At 42.3% G+C, this 27,791-nt stretch overlaps 1 protein-coding gene across 5 annotated transcripts in view; it reads left to right on the forward strand.

Annotated features, from left to right (window-relative positions):
* FRMD5 (FERM domain containing 5) overlaps positions 1–27,791 on the forward strand; it is a 319,707-nt gene that overhangs the window by 236,504 nt on the left and 55,412 nt on the right. The window contains exon 1 of one of the 5 annotated variants that reach the window (XM_058665921.1): positions 2,486–2,518. The exons of the other annotated variants lie outside the window; for them this stretch is intronic. The gene's annotated coding sequence lies outside the window, so the exon portion shown is untranslated. Of the gene's footprint in view, positions 1–2,485; positions 2,519–27,791 lie in introns of those variants that run through there. 5 annotated transcript variants of the gene reach the window in all.

The raw sequence follows: 27,791 nt of genomic DNA on the forward strand, positions 1-27,791 counted from the left end.
TCCACAAGTGGCCGCAGTGGCTTCTGCGCCAAGCCAATCTGAAGCCAGAAGACAGGAGCTTCTTCTGGGTCCCCCCATGTAGGTGCAGGGTTCCACGGCTTTGGGCTGTTTTCCACTGCTTTCCCAGGCCACAGGCAGGGATCTGGGTGGGAAATGGGGCTGCCTGGATTAGAACCGGCACTCATATAGGATCTTGGCAAGGCGAGGACTTTAGCTGCTAGGCTACCATGCCAGGCCCATCGGATGCTTTTAAAGCCGCAAGTTTTACAACACTGGATTAAAAAAAAAAAAATACAAGTTTGCATAGGTTGGGCTTTTTCAAATGCAAGATTAGATTTCAATTTGTCTATTTGCTACTTAACCTCATTAGAAGGAGCTCAAAATCTACGCTATGTTTTTCCATTTGTAACTTATTTATTGCTGGTCTGTTTCCTACTTACCTTTTTATTGATCGCAAAACAGACCTAAGGAGGACTGTTCGTTCCTACTTTGTGGATCTCATTTTTTTAAAAAAATCATTTTACTGAAGTTTGGAAAATATGAATGCAAATGACCTGCTTTCAGCAATACTTTCGGTTACACTATACAACAGATCTTGCCAGCTAGAATCCATTAAAAACAAAAGGAAGTATTGACTAAATTCACTCACATTATTTGATGATCTTTTTAATTTAATTTACTTTTTTGTAAAGCAGAATTACAGAGAGAGGGAGAGATGGACAAGTACCATCCTGTATTTCACTCTTTAAATGCCAGCAACAAGTGGAGCCAGGCCAGGTAGAAGCCAGCCACCTGGAACTCCCGTATGAGTGGTAGAAACCCAAGCACTTAAGCTGTCATCTTCCACAGCCTGTCAGGCATGTTAGCAGGAAGCCAGCTTCAAAGCAGAGTTACTAGGACTTGAACTGGCATTCTGAGAGCACGCCAAGCAGTGGTCTAACCTAAATGAGGACACCTACTGATATAGGTAATCATTTAACAAACAAAAATACCCTCCAAAAAGAACTTATCTGATGTTAAAAATAATAAAATCAAGGACTGGTTGTGTGGCTACGAAGCCTGCCTGCATCCATTATGGGCACCAGTTCAAGTCCCAGCTACTCTACTTCCAATCCAGCTCCCTGCTTGTATAACTAGGAAAGCAGAGGATGGCCTGAGTGCTTGCATCCCTGCACCTACATGGAAAACCCAGAAGCTGCTGGCTCCTGGCTCTGAATTAGCCTAACTCCATCCATCACAGCCATTTGAGGAGTAAAGCAACAGATTAGAAATCTCTGTCTCTGTTACTCTCCCTCTCTCTCCCTCCCTCCATCCATCCTCCCTCTCTCTCTCTCTGTCTCCCTCCCCTCTTTCCTCCCTCTCTCTTCCCTCTTCTACCTTCTTTTCTCCTCTCTTCCCCTCACTCCCTTTCCCTCCTCCCTTTCCCTCTTTCTCTTTCTTCCTCTCTATAACTCAACCTTAAAAAATAAAAGTAACAGCAAAAGCACTAGTTATGAGATGAACAAAATGGAATCACAGGATCCTTCATTAATAATATAATACTATCATTGTCAGTGAGGTCCTCTTGGAATCCAGCACAGAAAACAGTATTGTTGGTGTGATCCTTTTGGAATCTGAATGTCAGCCATATGGCTGTGGACCTAAATCATACATGATACCCTCACAGAATAATGGCCCTGCTTCTGGGACTGTGGTAATCATCTGGTGTGGTGACTGTAGTTGATATCCCAGCTGGAGTCGGAGCTCTCATGTGTCATCTCCTAATTCATTGTATTCATTTCTCTACAATATTTGCAGAGTTTTTATATCAGCTTCTAAAACCAATCAGAATTATTTTCAGGCACATAATATCAGCTTTCCTAACACTACCTCAGCTCTATTTCATTTCTTTGGATCTACCAAGATTGGATTTGGTTTATTTTTGAAGCCAAGCTTTTTTTTTCATTATTTCATATTTCAGTTTCAAAACCTAAAAGACTCTTTATTTAGTCCATGATGAATATTTGAGTAGTGTTAAATTTATCACTCTGGCAGAACTCACATTGTACTTGTCATTAATTGTGACTCATCAAAGATTGTTTTGATGTTGAATCCTTGGTTCACAGATGGCTCTGTTTAGAGGAATGGAGGCAGTGAGCAATGAGACCCAAGGAGAGAGACTTCTTACATAATTCTTCACCAGAGGTTACTTTAATTTGTGAGAAAGCACAGTAGATTGTGGTGGAAAAGAGAGAGAAGAGCCAGGTTAGGTCTAGACTTGAGACAAGAAAAAGCCTCTTTATCTGCTTGGTTCAGAGAGTGAATAAGAATGAACACTGGTGGTTGCTGTTGTGCCAGGTATGAGTTGAAATGACACAAGTGGCCAGCAGAGAGGCCCAGAGTTAAATACCAGAATGTTTCCGTTTCTATGGAGTCTGTCATCCTGGTAACTATAGTGACAGAGACCACTCCACAGGAAAGAATGGGAGCTTAAGCAATGCTTCTGCCAGTAAGAACTCAAATATCTGGGTGTAAACCTGTAAGCCTCCTTGTAGAAAGCATTTGCCTCAGAGGAGGTAGCATATTTACCTGCCTTCTCCTCTTTTATTTCTTCTGGTTTTTTTTCTTCCTAGAATGCTTTTATTTTAACATATATTTATCTTTTAATGTAAGTCCACCCGTGATACTGTACAGCATGGTCCTCAAAGGGATGAGCAATGGTTCTTGAACACATACATGCTGGGTCAGGCTTGTGGCACTGAAAATTACGCTGCCATTTGGGAGATCAAGTCCAGCCTTCACTTGCAATTCAGCTTCCTGCTAATGTGCACTCTGAGAGCAGGAGGTTAGACTCAGGTGCTTGGGTTCCTGCGACCCTTGTGGGGAATGTCTCTGGACAGAGATCTGGGATTGTGGCTTTGTTCTAGCCCTGCCCTGCCTGCTGCAGGCATTTAGGAAGTGAACCAGCAGATAAAAGATTCATCTTTTCTCCCTCCTCTTTCTGCCTTTCAAATAAATAAATATTTTTTTAAAAGCTCCATATACCAACTACTATGTTAATCATGAATTTAGCAACATGAGCAGTTTGTCTAATATTCTCTCTCCTAGAAGTGAATTATTCTTTGGAATAGCATTTGGCACTTCTTTAATTTACTAAGAAAAAAGGATATCTACACTGTATCTTTCATGAGACTGAAAGAGACACAATTCATATTCTCTCCAGTATATTGTAGAAATAATATCAGTGGTTTAATAGATGTCACATATTTTACTGCTTCATTCGTAGATTCTTCAGTTGTAAAACTGGTAAGTAATATATAGACCTTATGGAGTTCTTTGAGTTATCTGTGAATGAAATGAGCAGTGTTTCACCCACAGCAAGGACTTAATAAGAAATGTTGCTTAGAAGGAAAAATAAGAAAGAATGCCAACTATCTTACTAGCACGAGGAAACTGTGAAGAGCTTCAGAATCAAAGCAGACTGGTCAGTGAATTAATAATCGATGGGAAGAGACTATTTTAAAGGCTGTTTGTCAAGAGCAAAACGCTCAAAATCAAAGCGATGATGCTTTCACTGCACGTCATTTTGGAGCTTCATGACTTAAAAGCACTGAGAAAAAACATAGCAAATCAGGTAACACAAGTGACTAAATGTCTTCTGAGAGGCTTACAACAGAGAAAATCAAGGGTTTTGAGGAAAGAGCTGGGAATCACGCCACTGCTCAGCATTTTCTTGCTGTAAGTTATCACTCATATACTTTAATAGGTGACCACAACATTACTTGGGTTTGTTTTTGTTGTTGTTTTGTTTTGTTTTTCAGTAAATTTTGAGACTTTTTGAAAGGAAGAGTTAGGAAGACAGGGAGAGACAGATCTTTCATCTGCATCCCTCCCCACATGGCCACAAGAGTTTCTTCCAGGTTTCCCACATGGGTGCCTGTGGCCAAACACTTGGGCCATCCTCCACTCCTTTTCCAGGTACATTTGCAAGAAACTAGATTGGAAGTGGAGCAGCCAGGACTTGAACTAGCACCCAAACGGGTGCCAGCACCATAGGCAGTGGTTTTATGCACTATGCCACTAAGCCAATCCAATTCAGTTTTCACACATTTTTAAAAGGTAAATAATGATTTCAAATCTAACATTTTTGTATATATTTTGTACATTATAAAATATTTGTGTTTTAAAGACATGATGGGGAAGATGTTTATTCTCCCTTTTAAAAAGGTTTTCTTTTTTTTAAAAGATTTTTTTCATTTTTATTACAAAGTCAGATATACAGAGAGGAGGAGGGACAGAGAGAAAGATCTTTCATCCGATGATTCACTCCCCAAGAGAGCCGCAACGGCCAGTGCTACGCCGATCCAAAGCCGGGAACCAGGAACCTCCTCCAGGTCTCCCACGTGGGTGCAGGGTGCCAAAGCCTTGGGCCGTCCTCCGCTGCTTTCCCAGGCCACAAGCAGGGAGCTGGATGGGAAGTGGAGCTGCCGGGATTAGAACCAGCGCCCATATGGGATCCCGGTGCGTTCAGGGCAAGGACTTTAAGCCGCTAGGCCACACTGCCGGGCCCCAAAAGGTTTTCTTAACTGCCTCCAATATTATAGATGAAAGAATAAATACAGGGTCAGTGCTGATGATAGTTCATCTTCGCAGATGATAAAAATGGGAGTAATGAGATTACAGTGCGGTCAGTATTGCAGAGAGAAAAGAGAAAACTTGCACATGAAGTTGTCTCAACAATGGCCTGTTAAAGATGAAATAACTCCCTTCCTTGCTTGAATCTCTGGTGAAATTCTGATATTTATGATTTGCTGCCTTTTTGGGTAAATAAGCACGTTCAAAAGGAAAGCACTATGTGTTGTGAAGTTAAGAAATACAGTATAGTTGTAATTACATTTAATAACATGTTTCAATTAACATATAACCCACACACAGGATCATTCTGAATAACTTTGAGATTTCTCCATTCAATCTATTTTTCTTAGTCAAGCAGATTTTTCAAGTCACTAAGGGTTGAAAATTTTGGAGCCATATATACATTTATGTGTGTATTTTTAACTGGCTTGATTTTATTTATTTTTTACATCCTCCCACAAAATAGTTGAATTTAAAATAACTAAGTTAAAGAGGAAAACTCTGACTTCCTTCTCACAAGCTGTTTAATCGCTGATTTAGCGCTTTCATAACTTGAAAAGACTTAAGGGGAAAATGTTTCTAGATTAAAAATAGAAACATAAGTCCCAAGATTAAGTCCTTTGAATTGACAGTCTAAGTAATTTCCTTTGTAAATGTTGATGAATTTACGAGAGAAAATACTTCATCCTGCCTGGAGATTATTGTGTCAGAAATAAGTAGAGAAAGCAAGCATTAGTTTGGCAGTACCACTCTATACATGACAGCATCACACTGAACGTAGGGAAAACGGGGAGTATGAATCGATCCCCCTCCTCCTCCACAACTCGAGTAAGTGCAACTATTTGTAATTTTCTAAGTGATTCTTGTTTGCATGGCCTGTGGAACCTTTTGTCTTTATCTTACCTTGTGTGGACATCAGAACCACCTGTAATGCATCTAGAATTCTGAAAACACTTTGGTTCTCTTAGACCTCCAAGGATATGCCCTCAAGAAACTGGTCTCTGAAGTTTGCTACGGTATTCTTGCTTGTAACTAGAATCGAGATAGTCCAGTCAAAAACATGGAACATATGGAAGAATAATTGTGTCTTCAATGGAGGATAATATATTTTCTTCAGATATTTAATCCGCAGAAGATGTATTAAATTGCATGTATAATAAAAATATACCACATTCAGGTTTGACAGCTGATCTACACACACACACAAATAGCCCTTTTGACAAAGCAGGTGCCTTTCATAAGTTTCTCCATAACAACATACATACATTCATACATTTATACATCAGAATTTTAGGATGTTAATGTAGAAACCTCTTAAGATCAACAAGAAATTCCTTATGATACTGCATCTTTATTGACTTCCTTTTCTTGGTCAAATAGTGACTATTTCTGGTTGAGGTTGATAACTTCATTTTAAGCTTGAGAGAGCAGTTGACTAGCCCTTGGTCTAATGATACTGAGCAGCTGCCAAAGCCTATTTCACATCCACAGGAAAAGATTCTCTGGAGAAGGGACACATAACCATGCATGTCTCTTTCAAGATGTCTCTTAGGGTACTATGTCGGGAAATAGCTTTCCATGGCTAGGGAAGGGGATCTATGTTGGGCTTTTTGATGATGGCCCTGGGCACAAAAGAGAGGTAGTGTTAAAAAGTTAGAGAAAATTCCCGTTATTTAGTTTGCATTTACAGTGCGGCCTCAAGCTCACAACAAATTTTGTTTTGCTTTAGCAAAATACATCAAAGACAAGGGCCCAGCGCAGTAGCCTAGTGGCTGAAGTCCTTGCCTTGCATGTACCAGGATCCCATGTGGGTGCTGGTTCTAATCCTGGTGACCTTGCTTCCCATCCAGCTCCCTGCTTGTGGCCTGGGAACGCAGTAGAGGACGGCCCAAAGCCTTAGGACCCTACACCCGGGTGGGGAACTCAGAAGAAGCTCCAGACGCCTGGCTTCAGATCAGCCATTGCAGCCACCGGGGATGTGAACCAGTGGATCAGTGAATTTAAGATCGTTCTCTCTGTCTCTCCTCTCTGTAAAGATGACTTACCAATGAAAAATGAAAAATTTTAAAAATACAGCAGAGACAATTAAAATGACCAAAATACATGAGCATATATTGGAAGATCCCATTTTTCTCTAAGTTCCAGAATCAAAAGGTGGATGTAGAAACAGTGGAAATAGTCCCTTTGGATAGGGTCAGTTGTAGTTGCTTCCAGTGTTTGAGTATTTTCTGTATAAAATACAGACACATGAGAGATATTCAAAAGAACTATCAAGTGAAGACTGGTAAGCACTCGATGTACTAAGTGCTGTACTAAGTACTTGACACCATTTATCTCACATGATAATACATAGATACCTTCATATACTAGGTATATTCAAAAATGAACGTGATCTTTTAATTGTTTTTTATTTTGAAATACCTTCATACACAGAAACTTAAATTTTGGGAGGTTTAAATAACTAATTTCACACTGTTAGTAAGAATGGCAGCAAAGATTCCACACTAATCCGTTTAGAGTCTGTCCTTATGTCCAGCTATATAGACACAGAGATGTGTAGAAGGTGTCTTTGAGCATACTGCCTCTCACAATGTCGCTTGCTTCAGTTTATCTCACTGAATTTTTCTTGTCAGATTGTCAAATTTACTCAATGATATGTTAGTTTGATCTCATTTCAAGACGTTCCTAATCCTAACCCTGCCAGGCCACTTTATTCACAGAGCAGCACAAGAAATCCTTCCCCACATAGTTGGTGTTTCCCTTGGGCCCACAGCACATCTAACTCCCTTCTAATGTATTTACTTACTCCAGCATTTACTCCTCCCTCTCTAAATGTACTAGCCTCTTCATTTTCACTGAATCAAAATTTTGGTTATGGAGCTTAAGAACTAGAAATCTCAGTAACCCACTTCACAGCCAGTTTGTCCAGCATTCCTATACCACACTCTGAGAGCCAAAGAGTGTAAGATCAAGACTTACTAGGAGATACTGTGAGACTCCATGCCAGAGCGATGCAGGAACAGCATAACCCACACATGTGTAGCCGTTACCCACGGAGCACTGCAGGCAAAGCATTGCTGCCAGGCTTAGATGGATAAGCTGTGAGTGGGACACAGTCCCTGTCCCCAAGGATCACAATCTTAAAAGGCTGTGAGGAAGGACCTGTCTAGTCAAATGTCTGTTAAAAAAATATGCATTTAGAGATGAATGCTTTGAGCATTTAAAGGGAGGAATCAGAAAAGTCTGCTTGAAGAAAAAAAATCATTTTCATCATTATGGGTTAGTCTTATTAAAGGCTGTGGACTGCTTCCTCTCGTACTCGGCAAAACTTGTCAAGAGGAGGTGGGTGTGGCAAATGCAAACTTTGTAGAAAGAGACACTGCAGAAATGCTAAGTGAAATGTCATAATTGTTCAGATGCGGCAAACCAGGATGAGTCAGGTCCCTTCCCCCGCCCCTCCCCACACACACTGTCACCTACACAGTTTGGCTGGTCTCTGTGTGAGTAAAAACCAGCACTGTTCACCTTTGAGTCATGTGTATGCCTACCCTTTCGTATTACTCATCTTACTTTGACCCCCCCAATGGCATCTTTGTCCTCCCAGCCCTTGTATCTGGGGTAGGAAAGGAGTAATTGAATGATTTAGGACCCATAAATACAACCTTGAGTCATAAACACAAGCCATAAACACAAGTGCAGCGATGAGCTTTCCCATCTCCTTTGGTCCTCAGCACTCCAGCAGTCCTCCATCTCTAAGCCCTGGGAGTCCTGGGTTAAGTGTACAGGTGGCTATGTATCCAGCTCAGCACTGCACTAGTCCCCAGTGACAACAGAGCAGTAAGTGGCGAGAAGTGCACATCTTGCTGCTGAGTGGCTTGCTTCCCATCTCATGCAGCACTGTCCAGTTTCTGCTGTAATGATCATTCCAAGCAGGTAGCACAGAGTGTGGGTAAGAATCAAGAGTCCTGGGAACGGATGTCAGCTGTGCCATAAACTTAAGGCAAGTCATTTGCAGGGAGGAGGGGCGGGTACAGAGGACCACAGCTGGGTTTGCTTCGTGTGTCAGCATGAGAGAATCCAAAGCAGAGACATAAAGTGCAGGTGGGAGAGCAGTATTTATTTGAGGGATAATATACTTTCAGAAGTGAATGTGGGCCATGTGTCTCAATAAAGAGTGGTGTCTGCCCCTACCCTCCCTATTTCAGGTCATCCTTTTATCAGGTGGGGGCCGATGCCCTGATTGAATATACAAATGAAGTGGAGTTTGGGTGGGTCTTCAGTGCAGGTGCTGATCTTGGCATCTCAGGCACAGGTGCATGATAGGGAAGTGGGTGCTCCGCCTGCAACCATGTTAGACTTGGATGGAAGCAAGTAGGATTTCGTGGTGTATGGATCCACCAGGTAGATTGCTGGCAATCTCTCAGCTCCTTCGCTCATTCTCTTTCCTTCATTTATAAAAGAGGAAGAATACATACCCTACCAGTCTGTGAGTTTCATATCTGAAGCTGCACAGTCACATAGTTGAGACGACTCCTTTGAGGGGTAACATGTGCTGAATATTGTTATTGCTGGAGCCATCCTAACACAAATAAGTGTAAATGTCATCACCCATGGAAATAACAAATGAAAGATACAATGCAGAAACCTGCTCAACACTCTGTTTATACAAGGAGTGTAAATTATAGTTAAGGTGTGAGGTTATTAGTGTTGTGGTGTAAATGGTTGTGAAGGGCAGATGCAGTAAGAGCAAGGGAGGATCTACAAGGCCTAGTGGACAGTGTGGTCTGAGGAAGTTGGCCATGCATGACGCTGCCTTCAGTGTGGTACATAATACCATTTGTGTTTTCCTATTTCTGCTCAAGTCTTCTCAGTGTTGATCTCCACTTCTCATTGTGGAGTAAAGGCAAACTTTCTCATTCTTGAGCTGTTGGTTGTGGAAGAAGAGCAGCACTTGCTCCCTAAGTTGACCACCTCCCACATTTGCCTCCTCCAACAAGGACTGGGGAATTTTTTTAAGATTTATTTATTTATTTATTTATTTATTTATTTATTTATGTTGGAAAGGCAGATACACGGGGAGGAGGAGCAACAGAGAGGAAGATCTTCCATCTGATGGTTCACTCCCCAAGTAGCCATAATGACTGGAACTGAGCAATCCGAAGCCAGGAGCCCAGAACTTCTTCTGGGTCTCTCATGCGGGTGCAGGGTCCCAAGGGTCTGGGCCATTCTTGACTGCTTTCCCAGGCCACAAGCAAGGAGCTGGATGGGAAGTGGGGCCACCGGGATTAGAACCAGCACCATATGGGATCCCGGTGCATTCAAGGCGAGGACTTTAGCTGCTTAGGCTACCGCATCAGGCTCTGGGGCCTTTTTGAAGGATGAATTTGCTACCAGAGAGAAGCCCAGAAAGCAGTCAGCAAGAACTTTGTAATACAGTGGTCCTGTTCTCTTCTCCACCATGTTCTGTACAGTTTTGCTTCCCTGGGAAACCTCTTTGGCAGACACCAAGATTGTGCTTCTGTGTCCTCCTACCTGAATTCCCTCATTGGACAGGCCTGCTAAGAAAGTCCTGGCTGGGCCTGTGGCCTTAGATTTCACCACCCCTCTCCTCCCATCTCTATCTAAAGAAGTATCTCCAATAAAGAAAGTCATGTTTAAGAACTCAGGATAGGGCCCAGCATGATAGCGTAGCAGTGAAGGTCCTCGCCTTGAATGCACCAGGACCCCATATGGGCGCCAGTTCTAATCCCGGCGACCCTGCTTCCCATCCAGCTCCCTGCTTGTGGCCTGGGAAAGCAGTCAAGGACAGCCCAACGCCTTGGGACCCTGCACCCGGGTGGGAGACCCGGAAGAGGCTCTTGGCTCCTGGCTTCGGACTGGCTCAGCTCCAGCTGTTGCGCTCGTTTGGGGAGTAAATTATTGGATAGAAGATCTTCCTCTCTGTATATCTGCCTTTCCAATAAAAATAAATAAGTAAATAAGTGAAAGAACTCAGGATAATGCCTCAGTGGAACTTTTTGACGGTCTAGCCCCCCTTGATTTGGAGGTTCCTTAGCAGTGAGTCCACAGACTCCTCTTCCTAATTTAGATAAGTTCTCCATATCAGATTTAACCTCTTTCTCAGCTGCACTTTCCTGTCATTCTGCTTTCTGCTGACCTGCAGTTTTTTTCTCAAGGAACTAAACAAGCTATTTTCGTCTCCTCTTCCTTTTCCTCTTCATGTCCCTTCCCTTCCCAGATGAATTTTTTTTTTCAAGTTTCCAGCAAAGCCACTTTTGCAGCCTCTAATAAGGCTGCAGACTGGCCTTGTGGCTTCCCAACTGGCCACACGTATCTTTTTGACCTACCTATTCTAAAAATATATATTTGTTTGTTTGCTTGTTTGAAAGGCAGAGGTAGAGAGAGGGAGAGAACTTTGCATCCACTGGCTTACTCCCCAAATGACTGCAGTGGCTGGAGCTGGGTTGCTATGTAGCCAGCAGCCAGGAGTGTTTTCCTTGGTCTCCCACATGGGTACTGGGGTCCAAGGACTTGGGCCATCCTGTGCTTTTTTCCCAGGTAGTCTAGCAGGGACTGGGTCAGAAGTGGAGTGACCAGGACTCAAACCAGTGCCCATATGCTATGCTGACCTCACAGGCAGTGGCTTTACCACTATGCCACAGTGTCAGGCCTAACCAACTCACTTAAAAAGGGCTCATCTCAGAAGCTGTAGGTTCCCTTTCTTTTCAGGTAATGTTTTCTTGAGAATTGACAAGGAATTGCAGAGCTTCCCCTGCGTGTGAGTCTGTAGGCTGGCCAAGCTCCTAGCGCTCCAGAATGCAGCAGTGCATTGAAGGAGATGGTCTGCTGAGGTGCTGCTGGTATGCAATACCATGATCAGATTTCATTGTCTCCTTCCTGGCAGAGTTATATAGAGTAATTACATAAGTACTGCCATGACACTTTGGAGGAATCTCATTAAAGGCTGCAGAAGGAACAATTGAGTTGTGGTGGTGAATATTCATTTCTTTCCTGTTGACTATTATCCATACGATTGGACATTATTAGCCAGAGTATAAATGCCAATCTTGCTCAGGATTCCTGATATAATGTATTTAGAATGTATATTTAGTACAGCATTTGCTTGCGTGGGGCATGATAAAAAATCAATATAGGGCAGCTCCAGATTTTCCCACCTGGTGAGGAAATTGCTGGATGTTCCGAGCATATTGTTCTATGATTTTTACCCCCCTGGGAGAGCGACTTGGCCAGCCTGAATGACAGTGTCACCACATGGTGCTTGGAGTCCTTGCTACTCATGTAAGAGTCCTGGATTGAGTTCCCAGCTTCTGGCTTCAGCCCAGGGAGGTATTCGGCTATTGCAGGTATTCAGAGAGAACCAGCAAATCTGTTCTGCACTCTCAGATAAGTTTAAAGGGAAAAAATGGAGATAGGTTTAATTTGGTAAATAACATTTTTTTGAAATCCATGTATAATGGAGTTGTAATATGCATGTTCCTCTGAACTTTGTGAGGGCCCCTCATGTGCATCGATTTCAAGAATTTTTTGCACCAAAAGAAACATTTTAGTTCCACTTTCCATGAACATTTCAAAGTAGCGTGTTATTAAGTCAGTGTCATAGGGTAGGGGTTTGGTATCTGGTTGTTGCAGGCATTTGGGGAGTTAACCAGCAGATGGAAAATCTCTGTGTCTTTCAAAAAAATGGGGGAAAAAAGAGTCACTTTGCGTGTAATCAAAATTCCAAAATGATGGTGGAGAAAGCACTCAACTGTTAAGTACTCAGTTTTTCTCTGGTTATTAAATCAGCTGAGCAAGGCAGCTGGGGAAAACCATTTGAGAATCTGGAGATTGTTGTCAGTGGTAAGGGTGTCACAGCTATACCTCCTTGAAATCCTTTTCATCATCTCAGGCCCAGGCTGCACTCACCCCAGGGACTCGGAACGGGAAAGCTTGGCCTCTGTTTTTGTCTTTCAGGAGTCGCAGGTGAAATAGCTTCAGAGAGGCTCAACTGATGTGTCTGTTTATGTGACCCTACTCAGACGTGTGTGTGTGTGTGTGTGTGTGTGTGTGTGTGTGCTTGCGTGCTTGCGCACGTGAGCCCCAGCATGCTCCTGACACAGCAGCACAAGAGCATGTGGAAACATTGTTCCCAAGGACCTGGCATCTGCTTTCTCCCAGGAGTGATTTCAGCAGGATAGTTTGGGTCAATGCATGAAGCCAGTTGCCTCCTCAGACTAGGATCTGCCCCTTTTTACCTTGAGGAGAATGGAAAAGGGTTTAGGATCTTACCTAAGGACAGTCTTGTCCTTTTCAATCACATTCTGCTGCCTCCTTCTCATTGTTCAAACATCCCCGTTCTGTAGAGACACATTGAGCGCGCATGACCTCCATGCCAGACATTCGGGCAGATTTCTGCAGAGGCTACTCCGGCCTGCTACTGCCTCAGCTGAAGGGCCGAGTCCTCTAAGCAAGGAGCTTCCATTTTTAACCAGGTACTGCTACTATACCATGAGGTAACCCCCACCCCCCAGCCTTTGCACACTAAGCAGAAAGAGGAAGCAGGTAGAGAAACTGAGGCGTGCTTGTGGTGAGCAGTTCATCCATCATGAAGACCAATACAAATCCTGCTAGTGCAGCAGGCACATGTCTTCTTTCATCGTGCCTCCTCTTTGTTGTTGTTGTTAAGCATAACTCCCTGAAGTGCACTTGCTCTCCAAATATGTACACAGCAGGACGTGAGAGATCAGTTCTGACTGTAAAAGATGCCTTGTGTTCAAGGTGTTTTCCTGTGCGTTGTGCTTTTCAGTTTAGGACTCCTAATGCATGATTAATGTGTGTTTAAACAGCCATTGCCTAATTGGACTGCTTCACTTTTGGGATGCTGGTAAGCATACAGAGCAGACTTGCAAGAAAAAAAAAGAAAGAAGAAAAAACCATCATCAGCATGTGTGGAATGATTTAACTCGTATTGTGCATAGTGAATATCTCAAGGCTCCTGCAGTGCTTGTCCAATCCTGTAGTTCCTACTTGATGATCGTCAGAAACTGGATTCCAGCACCATTTGTTTGAGTCTGGTTTTTGATTTTTCTGTTTGTTTGTTTGTTTTGAACACCTACTGGGCAAAACTCCAGTAAATTCCAGAAAAAGAAAGTAGATGTGGGGTCTGTCTGAAGGAAACTTACAGTCTAGTCAGATATAAGCTATGCTTATGTTGGGACCACCTAGTTATAAATAGTATAATTTCATTCTTCTTAATAGCTGAATAATATTTAATGGAGTAGATGTGCCAGTTTCTTTAACCACTCTTCTTCGGACACACATCTGGATTGTTTCCATGTCTTTGCTATTGTAGATTGTGCTGCTGCAAATATAGGATTACAGATCCCCTTCTTACATGCCGATTTCATTTCTATTGGGTATATTCCTAGGAGCAGGATTGCTGGGTCATATGGCAGGTTCATTTGCAATTCTCCAAGCACTCTCCATACTGATTTCCACAGTGGTTGTACTAGCCTACACTCCCACCAACAGTGAAGGAGGGTGCCTTTCTCCCCACATCCACGCCAGCAGGTGTTGTTAATTGAGTTCTGAATGTAGGCCAGTCTCGCCGGAGTTAGGTGGTACCTCAATGTGGTTTTCATTTGTATCTCCCTGATGGCTAGGGAGCCTGAGCATCTTTTCATATGTCTGTTAGCCATTTGAATTTGTTATTTTGAAAAATGTCTGTTCATTTCCTTTGCCCATTATGCTCAGTGAAATGAGTCAATCACAAAAGAACAAATACCATATGTTCTCTCTTATATAAGGAAACCAGCATGGAAAGTGTAACTTCAATAATCCTATCCATACTGTTGATCGTTTTTTGTTTGTCTGTATCCCATGTGTTTTGATGTTTTTTATTTCAGTTTTGTTTATTCCAAATAATTTCTTTTCTCTTGTTGAATTGATTGCTGGCTCATGCATTACAAGGTGGCATCATTATTCCCAAGAGACTTTTGTGTTTCCTTTTAGTCACCGAGGTGCTGGTTACTCAGTGGCGCATTTTTTTCATGATGCTGTAATTTGGCGTTGATGTTATTGTGATGGTGGTAGCTGTTGTTCTAACTCATACCAGTTGTTGACCTTGTTTCATGGTTTCTCAATTATGGAAATGTGTAGTGATAGAGTACTGGGGTCTACCATATCCAGATGTGGGGGTACAATGCAACATGCATCCCTACTTCCAGACGAAAGATGGATTCCCAATGAAACTGTTGGACATGTGCAGACAATGGGATGCTGGACTGTCTGACATTGTACCAACAGTGTCAAGGTACACTTAAATAAGAGACTGATAGAATTATGATTCCTTATGAAGGACTACACCATTGTAGTAAAATGGGGAAAATCTGTCGGGGGGGTGGGAGTTTGCGGGAAATCCCAGCCTATATGAAATTGTACTACATAATTCAAAATTCAAAATAAAAATATGTTTTTAAAACTGTGCTTATGAATAATTATAGCACAGCATATAAAGTTAGGAGGGCCTAAAGACTGATTCAGAAGAGGGGTGGCAAATTCATCCTGTTGTGCAAGGGGACTCAGGTGGATAGTAAATATGTATGGATGGGAGCGGGAGGGACTGAGATGAGAGGGACTAAGCAGCTTTCTGTAGATGGCAGGGCAAGGACCATCATCCACACAGGCCACCTGAGTGGTAAGCTTGGACACCCTCATCTGGGAACCTTGTTCAATTCCTTCCTTACAAGTTTTCTCTGCCAACCCTGTACCGTGCTTGCTGCTGCTGTGGGCCTGTGTGGCTGTGGTGCTAAAGCATCTCATGAAGCATTCCATGATGTATCTCATAAAGAGGTCCACAGAGTCTAGATTTTGATTCACAAAAATGTGATTTGAACCTAATGAGCCATAAGCAGATGGCAAATAGGAAAGCAAGAAGAAGGTGGCTGCCTCAAAATATTTTGTTCATTTTCATTTTCTCTCATTTGTAATCCACCTAAGCCCTTCAAAGATTTATATGGGGCTCATCATAAACTTGGACCTTGCAGTAGACCATGCCTGAAAAATGGATGGAGACTAGCTTTGAGACACATTACTTAGGGGACAGTGTGGGTCTACCCTTTTCTGAAACTTCTTAGAACCGGTTGCTTACATACAGAGCCTGATAAAATGTGAAATTGGCTTGAAGATGTCTTATGTAGAGTGAGTATTGGTATTTGTGTGTACTTACATCCATTTTTTAAATTACCCTCCTTTCTGGAAATCACTTTCAAAGGCAGACTCATTGCGGCATAATTCAGTTTCAAACTACTGAAATATTCTCCTCACAGAGGATTTGTTATCTGTAGAAATTTTAATATGATGGAGTGAATGTGACAAAAATTCAGCTTTTTGATTCTTGTTTTTTAAATATTCATTTACTTATTTATTTGAAAGAGTAATAAAGAGAGGGAGATCTTCCATTTGCTGAGTCACTCTCCAAATGGCCAGGAAGACTGGAACTGAGCCAGTGTCAAGCTGGGAACCTCTTCCCAGGCTCCCATGTGGGTACAGATCCCAAGCTCCTGAGCCATCCTCCACTGCTTTCCTAGGCACATTAACAGGGATCTGGATCAGAAGTGGAGCAGTAGGGTCTCAAACCAGTGTCCATATGGGATTTTGGCATTACAGACAACAGCTTTATTCACTGTGCTACAGTGCCAGCCTCTGATTCTTTATTTGTGCTTGAATTTTGAACAAAGAGTAACTTCAGGTGTTTTTTCTTCCCTCTTATTTTAAAAAAGTGATAGATTCACATTGAAGAGGAGTTAGGACTTTGACCCCTATCTCTTAATAGATTTCCAGGCAGCTGCCAGGTGTTAGAATACACTTCCAATCCATTTTCTCCTGTCAGTGTGGCTATTCATTAGCTTGAGGGTTTGTGTGTATCCTTTTGGACAATGCTATATGACACACTGATGGTGTATTTAGGGTTTTTTGTTTCAATTAAGATTGATTTATTTTGAAATAGTCACAGAGAAAGGGGAATATGAGAAGGAGTTCTTCCATCTGCTGGTTCATTCCTCAGATGGCCACAACAGCCAGCACTGGGCCAGCCTGAAACCAGGAGCCAGAAGCTTCACCCAAGTATCCCTTGTGGGTGGCAGTGGCCCAAGCTCTTAAACCATCTTTCTAATGTTTTTCCCATACCAATAGGGGGAAGCAAGGTAGGAAGTGGAACAGCTGGAACACAGACTCATATTTAAGTTCTATAGTAAATTGGATTCAGTTCTGAGCTGGATCATTTCCTGGGCTGGTTCTCTACCTTCTCTGTACTTTGGTTTTCCGTTGGGTCAATGGACATGGTATTAGTACTGACTCCTGATGATATAAGTTCACAGGTACAAGGCTGATGACAGAGCCTCCCACACAGCTAATGTTCAGTCAACATTACCAACTTGCTTCCTCCTTCCCTTCTCCTCCCTCTTTATTCTACATCTCCACTAGTGGGGGTACAAGCCCAAGGATTAGTTATTTTAGAGTGTCACTTGGCTACTTGTTAGCTTCTAATATCAACAGCAAAATATTTTAATTCCTGGAAGAGTTTGAAATAAGGTAAGAGTTCTCAGTTTTTGTGTATCCCAGCAGCCTTGGCTTCGTTAATATGGGACATTGAGTTTATAAAAACGTATGCTTTCCCAGGCAGGACTCTGCACTCTGATGTGATATGCAGCTGTGCTGTGTGCCGGCTGTGGTGTTCCTCCCCAGCTCCTGTCCCCACCTGTGTCATACATGCATCCAACTTGTTGCATTGCCTTGTTCTCCATCTCCTCCCTCTCACTCACTCTTTTTCTTTCAATCTTCTTGTTCCCTTTCTTTTTCATACCATCTCATTGCTTGAAACTTCCTTAACAGCATAAAAACTGCCATTTAAAATCAACTTTAGAATCCAAATGGATTTTCTTTGGCATATTGCTTTTATGAAAACAGTACCTAAACTCTTTAGAAAAGCAGTTTTGACTGTCAACTTCTGCCTGACACAAAATTACCAGCATGAAATTGAGATGATAGCTTTTCAATATATGGAGTTTGAAACACAGAAAGAAATGGAAATTTTTGTAGCCATGCTCAACTTTTTATAATCTACCAAAAGTATATTTCTAGCTAATATTCTCCACACATACTCTCAGATCCAAGGAAAAATCCAGCAATCATCCCTGGATAGCATAGGCTAAAAGTGAGCCAGTTAAGACATTTATGACAGGAAATTTCCATTGTAATGGATATAATTCAGGGAAATAGAAGTTATGTATGTGCTGATATTTAGATCCTACTTAAGTGGTAATCTTAAAAGTAGTCACTTACCCAACCGTAAGAGACAGTGATTTTTGTTTTTTGTTTTTTTCCCCTCTTTTGAGCCAGTTCACTGTAAGTTGACAAAGTGTTGGAGGATTCAAAAGCTTGTCCTTGTGTAGCTTATGGAAAGGAGAGGAGTTTACTATTTGAAATGGTGTCGCCTAGTGCTTTAGAGACTGAGACTGTCTAGAAGACTTCCATAATGACTGCTTTAATTAACTTGAACAAATAAATAATCATGTCATTTTCAAAGTGTGTCTTTTAAAAATACATATATTCATTTATTTGAGAGCCAGCAAAAGAGAAGGAGTGCGCTTTCCATCCACTGGTTTACTCCCCAAATGGCCACGATGGCCAGAGTTGGCCTGCTGGAGCTCCTGGTTTCAGCCTTGCAGCCCTCTGAGAAGTGAACCAATGGATAAAAGATTTCTCTCCCCTCCCCCCACCACTTTGTAACTCTAACTTTCAAAACAATAAATAATTATTTATTATTATTCAGAACAATAATTATTTATTATTATTCAAAACAATAAAAATTCTTTTTAAAAAAGAATAATAATTTTGAAATCTGCATATGAGGGGTCTTCAAAATGTACATGGAAAATGTGTATTATGAAAAAACTATGCATGGATTTCAAAATTTTTTGAAATAAAACTTATGTTTTAATTCTGTTTTCCCTTAACCTTTTGAAGTATCTTCATATGTAATCATTATGAATAAAAAAATTTCATTTTATTCTAAATATTTAAAGTCAAGACAATACTAAGTAATCCTGCACCCTCTCATCTCTTCATCCTTTTTGTTGTTTCAGTTGAGTCAAGTGAGAAGCATTGTTGTGGAGAAGACATTTACAAAGCAAAACCACTTCATTAGCAAGCCCATAGAGTCTGCAAAGCAAATTGTTGGAAAAATCTGCATCTCAGCTGTGGCCCTGGTATTAGCTTGCTTTGGCAGATTTTTGTCCCTGAGGCTGTCATACTAGTTGAAATTCTATATGACCTTCATATATTCTTATTAAGTTGTGATCTCCCAGCAGTTACAATTTTTTTATTTAAAACACACACACACACACACACACACACACACACACACACATATGGACGAATCTCATAATGAGGACTCAGGGATGATTAACTTTAGAATATTTGATTCAGCTCAGATCCAAAGATGAAACATCTTTGCCTTCCTCTCCCTCTTATTCCAGTAAGCCTTGCTTTTTCTAACAATGTTCCTTAGTTAGAGAAAATGCAAATGAAGCTCTTGGGATTTGGCTTCAAGTGAAAACATTTTGCAGCTGTCATAGCTAATTTGACAATAAATATGAGTGCCAGTAATTCTCTTAATATATTTCTCGAATAAGAATCTTTGAGGTGATAAAACACTGCCTCTATGTCTCTTGCTGATGGGCTGAATCTTTGGATGTGTCATATTTCATGTCTAGAATTGAATCTTTGGTGTGAACATGACACTGATACATATCCCTGAAGTTAGTGTAGACTTGAATGAGCCAACGGGAGCATCTCTTTAGTTTTCTGTACAGAATTAGTTTCAGTTCTGTTGGCCAGCTAGTGTGGTGAAAGAACACTTAGGATGGTTTTTGTTAGACATCATTTGTCAGTTTTCCTTTTATGGGTTTTATTCAGTCAGCATTCATTTCTCAAATACTCACTGTATTTCAAAGATTGAGCATATCAAGAGTTAGCCAAGGTTTCCCACCCACCCTGTTTTCCCTGGAAAGCTAATAAATGATTAGAACATGAAGAATATTCCTGGAATTCTATCAGGAGAATTTACAGCTTAACATAAAGAAATGAACAAGTCACTATTTATACAAACACAATATCCATGCTCAGATAATTGAATTCAATATTGGTACCTAAGAAGGAAATGTATTCCAGCAAGCATTTTTTAAAAGTCAGGTTTTGCCAAAACAGTGCGCTCTAAAAATAAATCAATGTACTGACAGATCTAAGAAATCTTAATTATTTCCTTAATTAATTCAGTAGTCAGAGCCTTAGAAGAATTAATGACCCATTCACTAAAATAACACTCAATTTAAAGATGTTTTCTCTACCTATTCTCTCAACCTCCTTCCCGAACTAAAATTCTGGGAATTATCCATTTCTAATTCTCATTCATGTCCCTCTTCAAACTGATCACTTAAATATTGTTCATTCTGCCACCTAAATATTTCTTTAACCCATCACATTTTTATCTTCATTGCTACTACCTTATTGCCCATTATAGCTCACCTGCGTTGTTTTCATGATCTCACAGCTGGTCTGCCAACTTGAAATCTGCTCAAGTCTCTTTCTTGCTTAAAATCTGTCTACCCCTTACCACCACCTAAGAGTTATGCCCTCAGCTTGTCATCCACAGCCTTTGCCATCTGTCCCTTTTCTACCTCTGCAGTTCATCTCCAGCAGATCTCCTCGTTCCAGGGCAGTTTAGTTGAAATTCCTACAACATGCTCATGCTACTCTTTCTGCTACTCGTCCTCTACTAGACCAGCAAGCTCATACACATTTTTCAAGACTTAATTTGAAAATTACCTCCTTTGTGAGGTCTTTCCAGTAGTCTCACTCCTACCAGACTATCACTGTGTGTTGGACATACTTCTGTATGACAAACTATCATCCTATTAGAAAAATTGCGTAGTCAATGGGAAAGGAAATGCATCACCCCATCATTCCTTATCTCTTGTGTCTCCCTGGGCAGAATGAATGAGTATAAGTGACACGGACTCAAAGGAATCCTTACTTAGATTGCAGAGATGACAACTATGCTGAGGAGGCTGCCCCAGAGCCTATTCTACTGACGCTGCATCTGATGTAGTCTGATCCCACATGCTTCTCTAAGAAAGCTTTTTTTGACAATTTTGAAAGGATCCCAGAGAACAACATATAAGACATTCTGCCTGAGGAGTAAAACCCACAAAGGCCAAAGAAACAACCCTGCCAATAATACAGGGTTGTTTTTTGTTGAAGCAGCAGCTTTTCTTGTCTTGGACTGATGACTTGCTTCAGTCCACATGTGTCATGATAAATATTAGGGAGATCTGGAATGTGCAAAAGAACAAGATTATTTATGGCCTTTGAGGAATATGGAAAGGATACCTACAACCTCTCATGTTACAACTGGCTCCTTCCTCATCAGCAACCCAGTTCTGTTATTAAAAAGAAAAAAAATTAAGAAATCTAACCTCATGTCGTACATTTCTTTTTCAATTTTTTTTAAATTTTCCATTTCTTTGAAAGGCACAAAGACAGACAACTCTTCTATTCTCTGATTCCCTCACCAGCTCGCTCTGGCTGTTATGGGAATTTGGGGGATGAACCAGTAGGTAAAGAATTAGTGTTTTCTCTCTTTCTCCCCCTCTCTCCCTCCCTCTGTCTCTCACTGTATCGCCTGTTCTTCATCTCCCTATCTGTTTGTGTATCTCTCTCCCTTTGATTTTTCACACATAGAGTAAGTTCATAGAAATATTCATATTATCAGTTTTTAAAATTTTGCACCAAAATAAGCTTATCTTTTAACTTCATTTGCCATGAACGTTTGAAGTATCCTAATAATACTTGTGTGACGTTTCATTTGACCCTACATACCTTCAGCTTCCCTTTACAAAATGGAGTCAATAGAAATCGTCCTTGTGAAATTGTTATTAACGTTGGAGATGATGCTAATATTCGAGTGTGGTGGGTGTGACAGGCTCCTAGTGAATGACAGTTTTGATTTAGGTTTCTGTTCATTCTTGTGAGACTGCCCAGGGTATGTATCTAAAAGGCCTGTTGTCTTGGCTTCAACATGAGCGACCAGTGGTACAGCCAAGTCAGCAGTAGGCCTGCAGCTCAGCTTCTCCCCCTTGCTCGTGCTTGCTTTCTTCTCCTCTCTGTCGTGAGTGTTGACCCACAAAACACTTCGTAATAATATCCTGCATACTAAACTCTGTCCCTGAGTCCACTTCCTAAGGAACCTGGCCTGTACCAAATAATAAGGTTGGTGTCCAGTCCTGTGTTGATATTAATTAGCCATTGATCTGAGGTACTAAAGCTCAAAGATTCTGTGGCGTTTGAGCCGAGGATTGGGATGTATTTTACTGAGACAGGCAGAGAATCCAAAAAACTCTACGAGATTCCTAGAGACCTATCTAACTTGCCCATAGAGTTATGTTTGATGATTTCCAGAAGTTAAAATTATGTGGCAAATCTTGTTTGACATGATCCCAGGAACCTGGAAATGTTTTTTCATCATCAGCTTCCTAAAAAGCACTTGGCAGTAGAGTTCACATCAATATAATTAAGCAAATGTAATGATTTTTTCCCCAGTATTGAGCTTTAAATTCCCTTTCTGCTGGCAAGAACCAAATTAAAGATCTTCTTGGAAGCAGAGCTGGGTTTTCCCTTCCCTTGACTTATATTGGGATCTGGGCTGCATTGCTAGCATCATGCTGGATACTCAGGAAAGTTTAGGCCAGAAGCTCATTGTCCCTGTGTCTGTCTTCCCTTTCCTAAGTATAGTCCATACAGTTAGAATCCGCCAACTGGACAAATGGTAATATCCATCCATACAGACCAATCCTGAAGTGAATGTCCAAGGTTAAGTTACACTGTGGTTTGGACAGGGTTCCATCTCCAGAACAGCTTTACCTCAGCGCAGTCCTTCTCTGCAAATTCCTACACTGATTTTATTGGGTGTTAGGAGCTAAAGACCCAGGGGGTAGGAGCTCTTGGCTAAGATTAGTTATTGCTATCTGATCTTCTTACAGTCATTTAGTAATTAATCAGCAAATACTTCCTGAGAATAATGCACAGGGCACTAGGCCATGAGCCATAAATACTAATACAGGGTAACACAACTCTGTCTCTCCCAGTAAGGGAGACAAAAGTGGATGGAAACATTGACAATAGGACAGGTTAACTGTACACACAGTAGGTGGCATGGGATTAAAGATGAGAAGATGGCTTTCCCAAACTAATTTTTGCAGATACCTATAAACTGCATATCTCTGCAACCTTGAGACCACTCAGTTACTGCTGCCTTTCCCAAGAATGATTTCCAATAGATACATACTGAATTCAGTGTTTGAATTCAGTGGTTTTTAATGTGGCTATCCCCCCCCCCCCCGGGGCCTTCAATTCACCTAATATTCACCTGGCTATAGATGTGCAGGATTTTGTTCAGTGGCATCCTGACCAGTGGCATTCAGTCTCAAGAGGCTATTGGTGTCCATGGTTGTAGCTTTGCCCTAACAGGCACAGAGATGACAGTGACTTACCAGAGGTCCTGGCGGGGCTGATGAGCTCAAGGCTCTGCCCTGTGCTCCACTTACCTTACTCTGCCCAAAAACTGCAGGAGACATCCACATACATCTTCACATCACACTCAAACCTGAATCATGGTTCTACCTGATTTACTGAATACCTGGTCATCCCATGCCACTCCTCAGACACATTAGGAGCTAGTTTTTTTCTTTTTTTAAAGATTTATTTATTTTTTATTGGAAAGGTGGATATACAGAGAGGAGGAGAAACAAAGAGGAAGATCTTCCATCTGATGGTTCACTCCCCAAGCAGCCGCAATGGCTGGAGCTGAGCCAATCCGAAGCCAGGAGCCAGAAGCTTCTTTTGGGTCTCCCACGTGGATGCAAGGTCCCAAAGCTTTGGGCCATGCTTGACTGCTTTCCCAGGCCACAAGCAGAGAGCTGGACAGAAAGCAGGGCTGCCAGGATTAGAACCGGCTCCCATATGGGATCCGGCGCCTTTAAGGCAAGGACTTTAACCATTAGGCTATCAAGTCGGGCCTGAAGCTAGGTTTTTAATCCCAGGACTTAACAGCATATTTTGCAATATTCATGAAAAATAAGAGGCACAATTCATTTTTTTTAAGATTTATTTTTACTTGAAAGGCAGATATACAGAAATAAAGGGAGATCGAGAAAAATGGTCTTCCATCCACTGGTTCACTCCCCAAATGGTCATAACAACCAGAGCTGAGCCAATCTGAAGCCAGGAGCCAGGAGCTTCTTCTGGGTCTCCCATGTGGATGCAGGGTCCCAAAGACCAGGGCCAACCTCTGTTGCTTTTCCCATGTCACATGCATGGAGCTGAATGGGAAGTGGAGCAATTGAGACACAAATTGGTACCCATGTGGAAGGCTGACACCACAGGGAGGAGGATTAGCTTGTTGCACTACTGCACCAGTTCAGGAAGTACAGTTCCTTAAAGACAGATCTCTTCCATCTGCTGCTAACACCCCAAAAAGCTGCAACATTTGGGTCTGGGTCAGACCAAAGTCTCCCCAGTAAGTGGCCGGAACTGAAGTACCCAAGTCATCATCTGTCCCTTCCCAGGTGCACTAGCAGAACTAACTTGGAAAAAAAGGAGCCAGGACATGTGCCAGCAGTCAGCTCGGATGCCAATGGTACAAGTAGTGGCTTAACCCCCTGCACCATAAGCTGGTGCATTTATTCTGGTGCAAAAAAAAAAAAAAAAAAAAAAAAAAAAAGCTGAAAGCTATAATTTTTTCATAAGGACTTTCTCAAAAACTTTTTGGAGATCTATTGCTGTTGAGCCAGTGAAGTCTCATATCTGGGAGAACCTTAAGGAAAGTATTAAGTTCAGCACCCTAGGGCACTCTTCCAAAACACAGCCTCAGGCCTGGCACAATAGCGTAGTCCTTAAAGTCTTCACCTTGCATGCACTGGGATCCCATATGGGCGCAGGTTCTAATCCCGGCAACCCCGCTTCCCATCCAGCTCCCTGCCTGTGGCCTGGGAAAGCAGTCGAGGATGGACCAACGCCTTGGGACCCTGCACCTGTGTGGGAGACCCAGAAGAGGCTCTGGACTCCTGGCTTTGGACTAGCTCAGCTCCAGCCATTGCGGCTGCTTGGGGAGTGAATCATTGGACAGATCTTCCTCTCTATCTCTCCTCCTCTCTGTATATCCATCTTTCCAATAAAAATAAATCTTTTAAAGAACAAACAAACACAGCCTCAACTTCTGCCTCAGCCCAGATTCAGAGGCTCAACCTCTGGTGTGTCTGAGACAATGCCAGAGAAGTTTGGAGCCCCTTTCCATGGAGGTCACGCCCTAACCCTTTTTATCTGGACAGTTGAGGAGTTTCTAATCTCACAGATAAGTAAGCCTTTGTCCCCCTCCTCCCTGCTGTAGCCAGTTTTTCTTCCCTAAGGTCCTCTCATATTTACACAGAAGCCTCACTACCACCTGGGTTAGGGTCTAGGAAACAGCAGAGGACAGGGCATGGCAAGAACAGGGCATGGTGCTGGTCTCAACAACCACTTGAAGAAGACCTTGCCACGGTTTTCACTGTCTGAGGCTGGAGGCATGCACTGGATGATGTAATAGAATTTTTCCATCACTCACAGTGGAATATACAATGGCCAGATTCATAGCAAGATAATAGTCCCACATAATGGTGCTCAGTCTCTCAGGCCCGCTGAAGGCAGTTTGCAGAATTGAATGGATTCTGTTTAGTTACTCTTTCCATTTCCTTTGAGCAATGCCCCAAGCTTTTTTTAAATTAATTAAGCTAACAGTAAAAGTCTTAAATATCTACCCTGTTGAGCCTACCTGATTATCCTTTTTACACACACACACAAAAGCCTTTTTTAAAAATCGTTGTTTGGGTAAAGACATGCCTGTGGTATGATTATTTTGGTCAAATAGTAACAGATTCTGAGATTGTGAGCCATGGAAGGGAAAACATGAGGTCATTTTTTGCAGAGGGAAACCAATTGCCCCAAAAATGCCAGTCAGAATTGGTCTTTTCTTCCTCCCATCACTTCCTTCTTCCCATCCCAGCTGTGCTCCAAGCTGCGCGTGAGGATTGCTTACCTGTGTTGCATGGAACCACATGCCAAGGACACATCCTGTACCCACCCCACCCCACCATGGAGCAGCAACTGGATCCTGTACCAGAAAAAGCAAAAGGAGGATGGGCCAAGATGAAATCTAACTGAGAAGCTTTAGGTAGCATAGATGCAGTAGGGGCAGAGCCCAGGCAACTCCCAGCCCAGCCTTCCCAACAGGAGAACATAGAGGCCAGGAGAGGAAGCATTCTGCTACTGACAGCACACCTTGGATGAGAAGAGAAGTTCTTTGTGGTGATATAGGTCTTAGTAAAAGTGCAGTGAGATTTGCGGAAGGGGGAGCAGAGAGTGAAGTGAATGGTATTTGAGGACTTAAACCTTGAAATCAGACCACTGTAAAAAGCAGGATTTGCAAACCTGGCAGCAAGGAGCAAAGTTTCTCTAGAGTTTTGAGCTTGCAAGTCTAATCAGCTGAAGTTACCCTTGGTAAATGAAGATGTGGAAGCTAAGTAAAAGCGAAGATGGCGGGGGGGGGGGGGGGGGCAGGACAGTGGCTCAACTGACTAATCCTCCATCTTCAAACACCAGCATCTCATATGGATGCTGGTTTGTGTCCTGGCCACTCCTCTTCCTATCCAACTTCTTGCTTGTGACCTGGGAAAGCAGTGGATGTTAGCCTAAAGCCTTTGGACCCTATACCTGTATGGGAGACCTGGAAGAAACTCCTGGCTCCTGGCTTCAGATCAGCTATGCTCCAGTCATTGCGGCCTCTTCAGGAGTGAACCTGCAGATGGAAGATGTTTCTCTCTGTCTCTCCTTATCTCTATATATTTGCCTTTCCAATAAAAATAAATAATTAAAAAAAAGATACAATAAGGATTATGTAAACAGATTTGGGGTCAAGTTTAGATATAGCTGTTTCTCCCCGTTCCTACAATTGTGGCTTATTTTTTAAAAAAGATTTATGCATACATGGGCCTTAGAGGCACATTCAGCATCTAAACCAATGTTCAAACTGTATCAGCTATTTATTTATTTTATTTTTATTGCAAAGTCAGATATACAGAGAGGAGGAGAGACAGAGAGGTAGATTTTCCATCTGATGATTTACTCCCCAACTGACCACAACGGCCGGAGCTGAGCCAATCCAGAGCCAGGAGCCTCTTCCAGGTCTCCCACATAGGTGCAAGGTTCCAAGGCTTTGGGCTGTCCTCGACTTCTTTCCCAGGCCACAAGCAGAGAGCTGAATGGGAAGTGGAGCAGCTGGAATTATAACCTGCGCACATATGGGATTCTGGTGCGTTCAAGGCAGGGACATGCCAGTTTCTGTGTGAGCTAGCTTTTGCTTCCTGTCTTGCCTCCCCTTCCACTTCTCCTTCACCACTGGGACAGCCTCTGTTGGGGAATTTGGAGTTTGTCCTCCTGCTTTTCTGGGCCTCAGCGTTTGTACAGTAAGCCATGTATAGTACCCATCTGTTTGGCTCTGGACTCTAGCTGTCTTACTCCTTTTCTGGGAGTCCCAGTATTGGTTTTTTGTTTGTTTTTGTTTGTTTTTCTGGGGAGATTGCTCCCATTTGGTACTGGGAAGGGAGTCACGAAGCATTTATAAACCTGGCTTTGTACCACCGATGGGACCGCAGTACAAGTCACGCCCAGGAGCCCTACCTCGGGATCCTATCTGCTGTGATGAGGGGCCCTACAGGTGGCCTTGGCCATCCTCTAGAGAAGGGGTGAGAGTGACCCTACTGGCCCTAGGATCAGGTGCCAGCAGCTGTGTGTGAGTGCGCATGCTCTGGGGAAATTGGGACTCAGAGCCATGGGCTCTATTTGGCCATCCTGCTCACCCTTCACCTGGTGCATCTGGGGTAAGAGTCTGTTGCTACTGTTACTCCTATAGCTCTAATTCAGAGAGAATCTGCTGAGGTGTGAGAGAGCCTTCTGGCTCTGAGTTGATTAATTGGAATACATTGGCATATTTTTTTCTTTTTATTCTAATCAGAGCCAAGATGTGAAAA

This window comes from Ochotona princeps, chromosome 6, assembly GCF_030435755.1.
Source record: "Ochotona princeps isolate mOchPri1 chromosome 6, mOchPri1.hap1, whole genome shotgun sequence".
Lineage (NCBI taxonomy): Eukaryota > Metazoa > Chordata > Mammalia > Lagomorpha > Ochotonidae > Ochotona > Ochotona princeps.